Raw genomic sequence first — 13,532 nt, 5'->3', positions numbered from 1 at the left:
TGTCCCTGTCACAGAGAAACCCAGAAACCCAGAGATTAAAAACAAACTCACTAAAGCTCAAAGTGGTTAATAACTTCACTCTCTGAGCAAATAATCATCAGGAGTCGAGCTTCTGTTTCTTCTGTTAAGTTCATCACCCTAAACTCCCTGGGCATGGATTTATTCTTCTTACAATGATGTGCTGCTGATTTTGGGGTTTTCAGAAAAGAGGAGCTCAAGGAGTACTGGGGTATGAAAGGATATCTTCTGTGAGGGAATGGAGCTAAAGCTGGCTTTTGAAATCTCAACAGCATTTGCACAGACATAGAGGTCCAAGCATGCTTTTCAAGGGGAGAGAGACTGGGATCCTAACTCAGTTTTATAATTTAAGCAGTTAAATGCTGATACACATGCTGAATTGCACACTTTCTATGTAAGACTCCTGCATCTATTGTGTCTCAATAGTATATACTCTGCCAGAATTCACGCATATAATACCTCTCCAATGCTTACAGACACCCTACAGTACAGGTATGCTCATCCTCATAATGTGAATAAGAAAATGAGTTTCTGAAAGGTTAAATGCTTTTTGCAAGGTCACATGATTAGAAATTGATGACAGGGAATTCAATAAACAATGTTTCTGACTCCAAGCTCTAAATACTCAAACTATATATAATGGTAGACTAATTCTCCCTCTTCCCTTGCACTCTCTCTTTACCCATTTCTTTCTTTAAATTTATGTAGTATTTTTATAGAATAGAAGCAGCACTTGGTGGGATACAACTTACACAAGACACAAATCTCAATGAGAATGCAACGTATTCATATCTTTCTGAACATAATGCATGTTAAGGCCTAAATGTCATATGTAGTTGGTAGGGGAACAAGGCATATTAATTATGACTAGGAGAGCACAGTGACTTAGCAGGAGACTTGCTCATCAACTCTGAGCCATGCAAAGTCAATGATAATTGCTCATTTTTTGTCTGTCCTGCTAAGCTAGGGGACGGTATCTGAAGGAATCGGCTATGTCATCACTATCATTACACACCTGCCTTCTTCTGGCTCTATGCCTGGCATGAAGCATGTGATCAGTAAATGTCTTCCTGAATGAGTGGATACTTGAATAAATTATTATATGAGATGATGGCTAATCTGTGTTTCTTTGGTCATCATTGATGGTTGTTACTCAAGCAGTTTAAAACATATATAAGATATCTGGTCTAAGACTCATGTAAAGTGAAGTGCTTATCACTAACTTTCACTAAAAATAATGAAATTATGTTTAATATTTATATATTTTGTAAAAATATACTTTTCTTAAAAATAAATAACATACTCTACTTTTTTCTACCTTAAAGTAATTCTTCTAAATACCAGGCTTCTTTTGCTATACTCTCTTCTCTGACAGTGCATTAGTAGTCTAGACATAACACACAGTTAACAGAGCAAGATCTGGGATACATGTGTAAAAGGAAAAAACGAAAACCAATTTAAGAACCCATACAACCTCTCTGATAAATCCTTAATTCTTGTTTTAATGATTAATTAATACAAACCAGAATATAATGATAAATCTTTAATTCTTGTTTTAATGATTAATTTATATAAACCAGAATATAAACACATTTTGAAAATTTTCTGATAATTTAAGCAAGACCTCATCAGGGTAATTGTATTCACATCATCTATTTAGGAATCAGTCTTTCCAAACAGTATTATATTAAGATAATGAGACAATATGCATATGCAAATTGCTGAAATCAAAAGTCATGTTAATGAAAACATTAAACAGAAAATATTAGATAGAATGATAATTTGACATATGAAATACCTTCAAGCATATGGAAAAATCATGCAAATAGCTTAACCATCACAACCTGATGTGCTTTTTATCTACTAGAAAATTGCAAGGGGAGATGGACCACAGTGGCAGTGACTGTATTTTACATTACGAGAACTGTAAAGGAGTATTATTTTTGCAATTTCAATATGGATAAGTCCCAAGCTTTTTCTTCTGCCAGTTTCAACCTTGATGAAAGTCACTTGTGCCCTGATCCCACATGAAAAACTGCCAAGATTCCTGCGGTAGAATCAGACAGATCCATAAGTCAGTTTCCCCTTCTCTCTCCTGCCTCTCCCATGCAACGTTCTGCATTATTTCTCTTGGTCTTTTTTGTTATATACTGATTCTCAGGAAGCATTTGTTTGTATTTCTCTGCTGTTTAGTTGAACAGCAATATGGTCCCCTTGTGTTCGTTTGGCCTTGTAGGATGACCTTTAATAAGGTGTGGATTTCCCCTGGAGCACCAGAAGTTGTTTCCCAGGAGTATAGCAATGTCCAGTCTCCCCTCTTCTATCCAGATGCATTGCATATGCCTACAGAAAATTCAGTTTCCAGTAAAGAGCTATTTTTCTAGAATACAGGGAAGATATGTTAGAAAAATGTCCTCCCAATAGACGAAAAGAAAGGAAAGATTTTTTTTTTTTTTTTGTCCAAGCTATTTTGCTCCAGACATTGTTCAAGGACATCCACAAAACTCTGAGAAGTAGGTATTATTATCTCTGTTTCTCAGATGAACTAGTAGTAGTTAAATGGTAGGTGTAGAATTTAAACTTAAATGTATCTGCCCCCAAAACTCTTTCCACCATACCCATTGACCCAGAAATATACTTATCATCAGCATAAAGCAAGCAGCACAATTTAAAGTGTCTTTGTATAAGCTGCTTGGAACCATAGAATGAAAGTACAGTACTGATGGGAAGCTTAACAACCACTTAATCCAATCACCCCACTGAAAGAGAAAAGCTACGACTTTAAGAGATGCAGTGTTTGACCCAAGATCAGATATTATAACTATGACCCAACCCTTCTAATTCTAGTACCTAGGACCCAACCCTTCTCATTCCAGTACCTATAACCCAACCCTTCTAATTCCAGTACCTATGACCCAACCCTTCTAATTCCAGTACCTATGACCCAACCCTTCTAATTCCAGTACCTATGGCCCAACCCTTCTAATTCCAGTACCTACGTCCCAACCCTTCTAATTCCAGTACCTATGACCCAACCCTTCTAATTCCAGTACTCATTCATAACAATATTCTACCTCTCACTTAACAATTTGGCTTGCTTTAATACAGTTTGTTTTTTCCTTTTTATATTTTCATCTTTATCCTCCATTGATTGACTGTCCTAACTGACGAAACAGAAGAATTTGCATTCACCAACTTTCCTCTCTCTCATTGTGAACAAGTTTAACGAATTTCCTAGAAAAGGTCACTTGAGATCCACCATGAATGAGAATGGATTGGAACAAATTGCAAAACTATTTGGAGTTTAATTCACAGATTATTGAAAGATTTTCTTTTCTCTCTACTTTCAAACCTTTTTGAACGAAACTGATGTTAAAATGCAATTAATGCCCTTACCAACTTGCCAGTCAGCGGAATTCTGTGCTTCTGCTCAAACTGAGAAAAATAAACAGATGAAAAGCAAGCAAAAAAGTACAATAAAGCAAAACTGCATCATAGCTACTTCACACAGAGACAACTTCAATGTTTTTCCAGAGTCAGTGCTGCCTGAGGATGCATAACATTTGTCCTTGATAGCCAATTTTCTGCCATCTTGAGAACAGTTAGCAATCCATCCATCACTATGCTTGGGGTACATAATAAAAAGAACAGCACCTTGTAAAGGTCTTAAAAAATTACTCCCAAAAGATAAGAGAGACCAAATGCTTGCTGTTTTTTTAATAGAATTTGAATGAAAGATATTAAAAAGAAACAAACAAAAATATTCAATACCTCTTACTGTCAATTGTCAAACTCTCTCTCGCTTTTTTTTTTGGACACATCTTTTGAAAATGGCTTTTGTTTTGACATTTTGCCTGAATGCATTTATCTCTCATGCTGGGGTCCCATTTTGGGAAACTAAGAACAGGGAAAGCCCACTCCATAGACAGAAGTGCTGCAAACACTTTGCACACATATTAGTCCCCGATTAAAAAACAAACCCTAAATCAGGAGTTTTTGTAGTTTGTTAACACACCAAGTGGTTGAAATGTCAGTAGATACTAAGAAGTTACTGCTGCTGGCTCCACAAGTTTCTACAGAATATTCATTTTTCAAATCAGTTGGGATATGGAGAGACAGGTAGACATTGAGGGTAAAAGAGACAGGAGGCATGGTAAGGAAGAGATAATATCAGGAAGAAACCTGTCTGATTCATTATTAAATGAGAAATGCTAAATTTTATTAAGCATTTGCTTAGGTCAATTTCCTTAGAAGGAAAGTCTGAGATAAGGATTCCTGTACAAATGATATACTTGGGGATAAATGGGTGAGAAAAGAAGGATAAGACAGGGATAGGAGCCAAGCGATGATGTGGTCTCAGCTGGAAATCAGCTTCAGCCTGATCTTGCAAGATGTTCTAGAGCTGCACTGTCCAATATATTAAGTAGTCACTGGCCACAGGTGGCACTTAAGGACTTGAAACATGATTAGCCTGAATTGAAATGTGCCCCAAGTGTAAAATACATATCAGATCAAAGATGCAGCGCAGAAACGTAAAATATCTCATGAATAGTGTTTTTTTACTGATTACATATTGAAGTAATATATTGGGTTAACTAAAATATATTATTAAAACATTTCACCCACCCACTTCTTTTTTTACTTTTTAAATATGAATACTAGAAAAAATTCAATTACATACGTGGTTTGCATTGTATTTCTACTGAGCTACACTGCTTTGGAATGACCATCTGAATTTACTTTAATCAGGAAAATAATACATAGTTAGGTAATGTCCCTCTCTCCTTCCCTCCCTCCCTCCCTTCCTTCTTTCCTCCCTTCCTTCTTTCTTCCTTCCTTGTTTCTATCCTTCCTTTCCTCCATCCTTCGTTCTTTCCTCCCCCTCCCTCTTTCCTCATTTTTTCCTTTCTTCCTTTTTTCTTCTTTCTCCTTAAAAATTCTAACCATTAATGTATGTTTAACACTGACCAAGGCAGGACTGCTTCTAGATCTTCTACTGAGGTTGCACAGAGGCCTGTGATCTCATCATCCAAACACCCAGGCAGACATGTCCACAACTCTCAACTCTATTATCCTAAGCACAGCTACAGAATGCTCATGACAGCTTGGTGGTGGGAAGAGATATTGGCAGAAGCTCTTCAAAATAAGTAGCTTATTCAAGGTTCAAAAATGCATCATCAACTGGCTTCCAGGTACTGCCATCTTTTCATCTGTAGGCCCATGTTGTTGATGGCAGATGAAAGCTATTGTGACGGGAAACCAAAACAAAAGAACCCTACTTCATTCCATTTCTGAAGTAGTGCTACTTGCAGGCACCTGGAGGACACTTAAAAATGTAGAAGCAGCTGCAAAGAGTTAAATTATGTACCAAAAAATTAATATTTAAGTTATAATTCATTACATAAATTGTACTGCAATTTATACTATTTCTACCCCAGATTTTTTTCTTTGGTAACTTGCTAAATTTTTTGGTGCATGCTCAGTTTCTAGAAACACTTGGTAACTAGACTGATTCCTTGCAGAAAGCCCTTTTCGTAACATAAGCTGATCTTCATAGTCATCATTATCATCATCATCACTGTGTCACCAATGATATTATTTTTGAACTTTTGCCCATAGCATATTGATCAGTATTAGGCACAATAATGATTCATAATGTGTTGGGCATTTGGGATGTTAAGGCAAAAATTATGATGAATAAAATCAATAGTGTAGGCAGTGTGTTATCTCTTCTTTGACAATTTGTAGGTCAAAAGAATTTGAGTACAGGCAGCAATTCTAGAATATAACTCAACTGCATAGCATGTTACTAGGCAGGGGTCAATTTGATGTTATCTTTTTCTGTGCTTTCAGTTTTCTTGCATTTTTAAAAAGAAACTAAACAGCTAATCCAACAGAGTGGCATAAGGAATGCACAGCTTACCAAACTCCTTTGTCAGTGATAGTAAATACAATAGTGGATAAAGTGGCAGAGCAGAGAGGAAAAGCAACAGTGTCATGAATTTCTAGATATATTAAGCATCTGAAAAGTAATTAATATCTAGCAGGCTGACTAATATTTGATCTAGAAAGTATTAATAGGACCTTGATTTTAACATTTGGATCTAGCACTAATTTATCTAATCTTTTACAGTTAGATTATAATAATTTTTTTCTACAAAGAATGGAAGCTACATCATAGCCAAATAATAATATGCTATCTATATATGCAAAACAGCTCAATTATTTGAGGCAATTAAACTAATATCTCTAGAGTGACTTGAAAGGAGGTTATCTTTGTAGGAAAGATTTCAATGAGAATTGGAAAAATACAGCATTTTTTGCTGTAATTCTGTGAAAAAAATACAAATGGACCAAAGAAATTAGTCTTCAATGTTTAATGTTTATCATTACCAAAACCCAACTCTCTGATGACTTTCTTAATTATCTAGATGAAATTTTCTTGTTTTGCAAAAGTGATAATTTCAAAGGGAGGCTACTCTTGCTAGAGCTAGCTTTTTACTGCTGCCTATACAAAAGCAAGAATAAAAATGGAAATAAAAATATGCTGCACTAATATTGTTTTCTAGATGTTTGCTCTTTGAAGCTTTCTTGGTATTATTTGGTGGTAATTTCTTAAATTAGAACCTTTCCCTTGTCTCTCTGATTAAAGTAAACAATACTGTTTCACATACTAAAGCTTTTATTTTAAAAAAATCTCAAAACATCTTATTAATAATCACATTACCCCTTGCAGAAATTCCTGGTTAAAAATGGTTCAGAAGTGGGAAAGACATATGTAAATGGCAAGCCTCAGGATCTGAAAAGCCAATGACTTAACCACAGTCCTGGATAGACTGTTACGAAATTCCGATTTTTGTACCCCAGCATGATATTCTACTCCACTGTGACAAAACTGCTCCCATGAAGTTTAATAAACCAATGACCAGACCTTAATAACTTAAGCTCATGGAGAGAATAATAATATAAACATTAGAGTAGGTCTAGCTTGGCCAATTTGTGGAAGAACTCAAAGTTACTTCTAATTAGTAAGACAAAAAGTATTCTGATATGTTAAAGGATGTAGGACCTGCCAGTTGATTCAGTCCTTCAAGTTGTGTACTGACTCTCAAACATGTCACCATTTTTTGTGCTAGTTTCTTGGATACTGATCACATAGTCTAAGACAGAAGCACAACTAACACACTCTTATTTTAAGTTATATTTGTTTCAGCTGTTCTATCTTAGAAGGCAGTGAGTTCTATTATTTCCAGTTAAATGATGTTATATCAGTGCATTAAAATGTCTAGTGTAAGAGGGAAGCAGTGATTTTACATATGATTTTGATAGATTACTTTTACTGTCCAGTGGATAAGGGTAATGAGCCAAGAGAGTAATGGTGAGTGCTTTTCAAGGCATATTTATGTCTTCCATTATTGTGAGATGCAAAGTGAGGGATCAATGCTTTGGGAAGCTCGGGAATGTACACCCATAATGATCTGCGGGTGTGGACAGAGTCCTCGTGTGGATGGTTACAAAATACATCAAATACACCCGTGATCGAAATGCTTCATTTATAGAGAATATCACAGCTATACTGAAATGATTTCCAGATATTTTTACTCACAGATCTAAAATTAGGATTCCATAACTTATAGGCCATTAAAGCGAATTAAAACAACAAACAAACACACAAAAATAAGAAGACAGTGGAGAACGTGACATCCACATTTCACTTGACGTTTAACCTTAGTGTGCATTTTGAGTGCTCTCCATAAATCCACTGCCATTCTTCTTGATCAGCTCCTCACCATATCAAACCTGATTTTTACTTTATTGCCATACTTATCCTACTAAAAGACAAATCTAATTATTGCTCTGCCCTTGAAACTCTTACTTAGGTACCTGTTGCCTAAAGATAACACTTAAAAGCCAAATTGTTCTCACAATCTATTCCCAACTACCAATTTCATTGGTCAATACTATCATTTTTACATTTCTATAAAAATCATAATACTTTTCAAAATGCCATTTGTTTTAGAAGGGCTATTCTTATTTTTTTCTGGCAGTTCCAGAAATGTATATTAATGCATTTCCTGGTTGGTCTTATGCTTCCCACTTTACACTATGAGCATAAATCCTTGCTTCTTCTCTACCTGCACATTCTGTACTTAAATTATTATTTCAATTTAAATTATTATTTCAATTATTATTCTTTGATTTAATTTATTTATTTAGAAATTGGTAGCCCCTATTAACATTACCACATCTCTAGTGCCTGGACTCAGCATACTTTAGATGCTTTCAAATATGTGTCCATTTGAATTGACTATATTTAACTTCATTATCTTTTTCCCTCATAAGTCGCAGATCAAAGAATATTCCCTTTTAAGCAGATATTAACAGGGGAAATACACACCATTGTTTCAGAAAGTAATTATGCAGATTGACTCTCCTACTAGGAAATTAGAAAATTCACTCAGCACCACAGCTGTGGGACTTAATTTATGGAATCAGCTATATTTTGAAAACTTTGAAAATCTGCCAAAAGAGAAAATTATAAGATTGATTCTGTAAATGATGGTGTTCAAAGTTAAACTACTTCTCTGATGGAATGGTTAGAGACGATTTTTTCCCCAGCCATATTTTTTTATTTTCTTACTTTTGATCAATGGATAACTGCTGCTTCATCCTATAGCAAATAATTCTACCTGCATAAAATGTAAGCTTATAATCATTTGTGAAAGATAAAGGCAGTACTTTCGCTATTTAGATTAGGTAAATGAATCATGAACATAGTGTCCTTTACTTCAAATACTACACTCTCATCCCACACCCCCTGTTCTGTTGAGCATGTCATTAAAATAACAAACACGATGGCTGGCAGGGACAGTGGAGGAAACTAAATATTTTTTTAGACATACACTGCTGAAATGAGGCATTATCATATGAGCCAGCTTTCCAATTTAGAACACACTCATTCCTTAATTTGGTTTGATGTGAATGCACATACAGAAAAGTGCATAGCCTCAGTGTGCAGCTTGATTCATTTTACAAATGGAACACACCCATACAGCGACATATAGAAGCCCTTCATACCCCCTTCTAATCATGATCTTACTTCCACCCCAGGGAAGCCATTAGCCAAACTTTTAACATCATGGATGCAAATTTTTGTACTCTACGCAAATTGCATATTAAATAGTTACTTTTTTCATTCCGGCTTGTTTCCCTCAATACTATGTTTGTGGGTAGCTATATTTTGTTCATTCTTATTGCTACATAGTATTGCATTGTGTGACTATGCCACAATTTATTTATCCATTCAACTGTTAATAGGCCTTTGAGTAGTTTTGAGGTTGGCTTTATGAATACTGTTGCTATGAATATTCATGTGCACATCTTTTGGAGAACATATGTATACATTTTTCCAAATGTTAAACCCATCTTATATTCCTGGAATAAACCACACTTTTCGTGATATATTATCCTATTTATATGTTGCTGGATTTGATTTTCTAGGATTGGGTTTAGGATTGTTGCATTTATGTGACTAAAAGAAATTAGTCTGTGATTTTCCTTTCCTTTAATGTTTTGTGAAGTTTTCTTATTGGGTTTTCCTGGGTCTTATAAAATATGTGTTGGAAAGTGTCATCTCTTTTTCTTTCTACTCTGAATGAGTTTGTTTAATAGTGGTATTATTCCCTTAAATATTTGGAAGTTCTCACTGACAAGGTTATATGGATCTGGAGTTTTCTTTCTGGGAATGATTAAGTTCTTTCACAGATATGAGATTATTAAGATTTTCAATTTCTTCTTCTGTCAATTTAGGCTATAGATTTTGCCCCAAACATCTCCATTTCATACAATTTTCTAAATTAATTGGCATTAGGTAGTTAATAATATTAATTTCTTTGATGCTTGAATGATATTAGTGATGATTTATTTTGTATTCCTAATTCTGACAACTGTCTTTTCTTTCTTTTTTTATTGATCAGTTTGTAGGTACTTATGAATTAAATTAATATTTTTATAGATTGTATATGTTTGAGATTTGAGTTAGTTTTTCTCTAATTTCTTGAGATGGATGTGTAAATATTGATTTTCAGCCTCCTTTCTAACAGATTTTTTTGAAAACATATTTAATTGATTTTTTTCTCTAAAAACATTTTTCTTTTGGCTTTTTATATATAAAATATTTTTCCACTGGATATAGAATTCTAAGTTATATTGTTTTAGCACTTTTCAAAAGGCCATGTCCTTATTTTCTAGCTTTTATTATTTTTATGTTTAGTTTCAGTCTTTCTGCTTCTTTGAAAGTAATTTGTCTTTTTTACTTGGCTGGTACTAAGATTTTCTCTTTGGATTCCTACCCTGTAACTTTTATATATATTGCTTGGAGTTTGTTGAACTTCTTGAGTCTGGATTAACGTCATCCATCAATTTTGGAAAATTTTCAGTCATTACCTCTTCACTATTTCCATTGCCAAATTCTCTCTCTTTTCTCCCTGTGAGAATAGATTTATACAACTACCAGACTTATTGAGTTTGTTCCACATGTCTCTCACCAATTTTCCCTGAATTTTTCTCTCTGAGCATCAGTTTTGCATTTTTTATTTATCTGTTTTTTAATTCACTAAATCTTCCCTAGCTAACATGCTATTGGATTCATCCATTGCAATTTTTAATTTCAGATTTTTTAAATTTAGTTTAAAATGTCCACTTAATTTGTTTTTACAGGTCCCAATTTTTAATTGAAAGTTTTCATTATTTTATGTCTTTATTGCTTTTTTAAACTATTTCATTAATATAGTTATCATAATTATCCTAAAGTCCAGTTCTGTTCATGCCAACATTCAAGTTCTTGTTCTAATATCAATTTCTTAAAAATTATTATTGGTCATATAGTCTTGGTATTTTGCAAGTTTTGTGTTTGGATTGTGTAAAAATAACCATAGATACTCCAGACTGTGTAATCCTCAACCAGACAGGGTTAATTCTTATCTCTGTTAGGCAGAGAAAATGTGAGGGTGTTGACCTCAATCCAAATTCGATTATGATTTCAGTAAAGTCATCTTACTTCTGGTTTGCTCTGCTTTCTAGAATGAAGCTTTCTGCAGAGCCAAACCTGAGTTTCACCCACTAGCTGGCCTATTCCCCATGAAAAAAACTTTTTTTTTAATAACCACCAGGACACTCCTACAAAATTTACTCTGACATTCATAGTTTCCAACCTTACAACAAAGTAATTTTTTGGGGGGATGGGGGAGCGAAAAAAAAGTCAGTTTATTTGATGTGTTTCTTAGTAATGGAATTGTGGGGAAGAATAAAAGCGGGCTCTGGGACTCACATTGCTTTGGGGGAAGCTAAAGCTTCCCAGAATCCCTTGTCGCTCCCCACTTTGGGCACCTAGGGGTGGGGCTGGAGAGTGAGAGGGACAAGACAAGAAATGATTGATTAAAGCTAACGAGCAGACAGAAGGCACTGGTGGGTCATATCTCCGGCCTGGAAGAGGGAGGGCGTGGGCCAGGCCCCATGTAACACCAGGGGCTCCTTGGCATCCAGGCTTGGCCTCTAGTCCTTTCCCTTCCCTTTCTTGGCTTTGGCCTTGGCTTTGGTCTTGGGGGTGCAGGGCTTGGTGACGCGGATGGTCGGTCTCCTGGCACTGGGCATTGTAACGCGCCTTCTTCACGGTGCCTTGGCGGACTTTGGTGCCTGTACCCCCATCACATGCACCCCAGTTCTCAAACTTGTACTTGCAGTCGGCTCCAAACTCCTTCTTCCAGTTGCAGGGCACCCTGCACCAGATGCGCTGGGTCTGGGCCCTGCAGGTGCCCTCGCGGAAACCCATGCCTCAATCCTTGCTGCGGGGGGTGCAGGGCCCCCAGGCCCACTCCGCACACTCGCCCCACGGGCCGCCCTTCTTCACCTTGTCTTTCTTTTTGGCCTCTGTGGAGGTGAGCGCCAGCAGGGCGAGGAGGGTGAGAAGGAGGAAGCCTCGGTGCTGCATCTCGCTCGCTGCCCGCGCTGCATCGCTCCCTCCCGCGCTGGGCCCATCACAACAAAGTAATTTGTAAGTGGGTGCACAGCAATACAGGGGATCTCCCCACTCTTGCTCTTTCTCATTCTAGCTTTGTATAACTTGTGAAAGATCTGCTGGTTGCTCTTTCTCTAGGAAGATTCCTCTTCCTAGAATGAGTCACAGTTCTCAGGCTCTAACCTACACTAAAAATTAGTACATACTACCAGAATAAAAACTTCCGGCATCCTCAGTTCACCCCTGAATGATTCTCTCCTCTCTGGAATTTTATTCCATTAATCCTAATTTGTATAGCTATCGACATAATTTACCTGAAAGTGAAGTGCTCCAGAACTGAATTTACTTTTTTACCCTCACAACATGATTTGAACACTTAAAAGTTTAACACAGAGTATATTTCTATTTCCTCTCAATCAATTAATGAGAGAAATTTAAAATAAAAATTAAACTGTATTGAAAATAATTAAAATTTACCAATTCATTAGAAGATAATCTCTTCATAAATATTTCTCAATCATTACAGGCATATCTCATCTTATTGCACTATACAATCAAAAATGGAAGGTTTGTGGCAATCCTGCATTGAGCAAGTCTATCAGTACCATTTTTCCGAAAGCATGTGTTCACTTCTTGTGTCTGTGTCACATGATGACAATTCTCACAATATTTCAAACTCTTCTTCATTATTATATCTTTCATGGTGCTCTGTGATCAGTGATCTTTGACATTATTATTGTAATTGTTTCGGGGTCCCATGAACCACGATAAAATGGCAAACTGAATTGATAACTGTTGTTTGTGTTCTGACTGGTCCACCAAATGGCCAATCCTCACGTCTCTTCCTCTTTTCAGGCATCCCTATTCCTTGAGACAAAACAATATTGAAATTAGGCCAATTAATAACCTCACTAATTTCAGCTTTAAAAACATATAGACTGAAAGTGAAGTGATAATCCATGCAAATGAAAACCAAAAGAGAACAGGGGTACCTATACTTATATCAGAGAAAATATACTTTAAATCAAAAACTATGACAAGGGACAAAGAACGAGGTCATTACATAGTGATAAAAGAGTTAATTCATCAAGATGATAGAAAAATTTAAATATATATATATATGCATCCAGCATCAGAGCACCTATATATGTAAATCAGATATTATCTAATCTGATGGGAGAAATAGACAACAATATAGCATTGGTAGGAAACTTCAATACCCTGCTTTCCACAATTGATAGATCAGACAAATCAATCAGAAAACATTGGAATTGAACTACGTTTTAGACCAAATGAACCTAAAAGACATGTCTATAACATTTTATCCAATAGTAGCAGAATATACATTCTCCTCCAGCACACATGAAACATTATCCAGGAGAGATCATGTTAGGACACAAAACAATCCTTAACAAATTTAGAAAGATGGAAATCATTTCCAGCATCGTTTCCAATCACACAATTATATGACTCCAGAGATCTATTATTGAAAAATAAA

The 13,532-nt window shown here is 35.7% G+C and overlaps 1 long non-coding RNA gene and 1 pseudogene across 1 annotated transcript in view; one reads left to right on the top strand and one right to left on the bottom strand.

Annotated features, from left to right (window-relative positions):
* LOC112619141 overlaps nt 1-13,532 on the top strand; it is a 526,979-nt gene that overhangs the window by 46,640 nt on the left and 466,807 nt on the right. The gene's annotated exons all lie outside the window — the stretch shown is intronic.
* LOC112619140 lies at nt 11,506-12,007 on the bottom strand (annotated as a pseudogene).

This window comes from Theropithecus gelada, chromosome 2 (assembly GCF_003255815.1).
Source record: "Theropithecus gelada isolate Dixy chromosome 2, Tgel_1.0, whole genome shotgun sequence".
Classification (NCBI taxonomy): domain Eukaryota; kingdom Metazoa; phylum Chordata; class Mammalia; order Primates; family Cercopithecidae; genus Theropithecus; species Theropithecus gelada.
The sequence above is the reverse complement of the archived record's forward strand: the minus strand, read 5'-3'. Positions and strand labels throughout refer to the sequence as shown.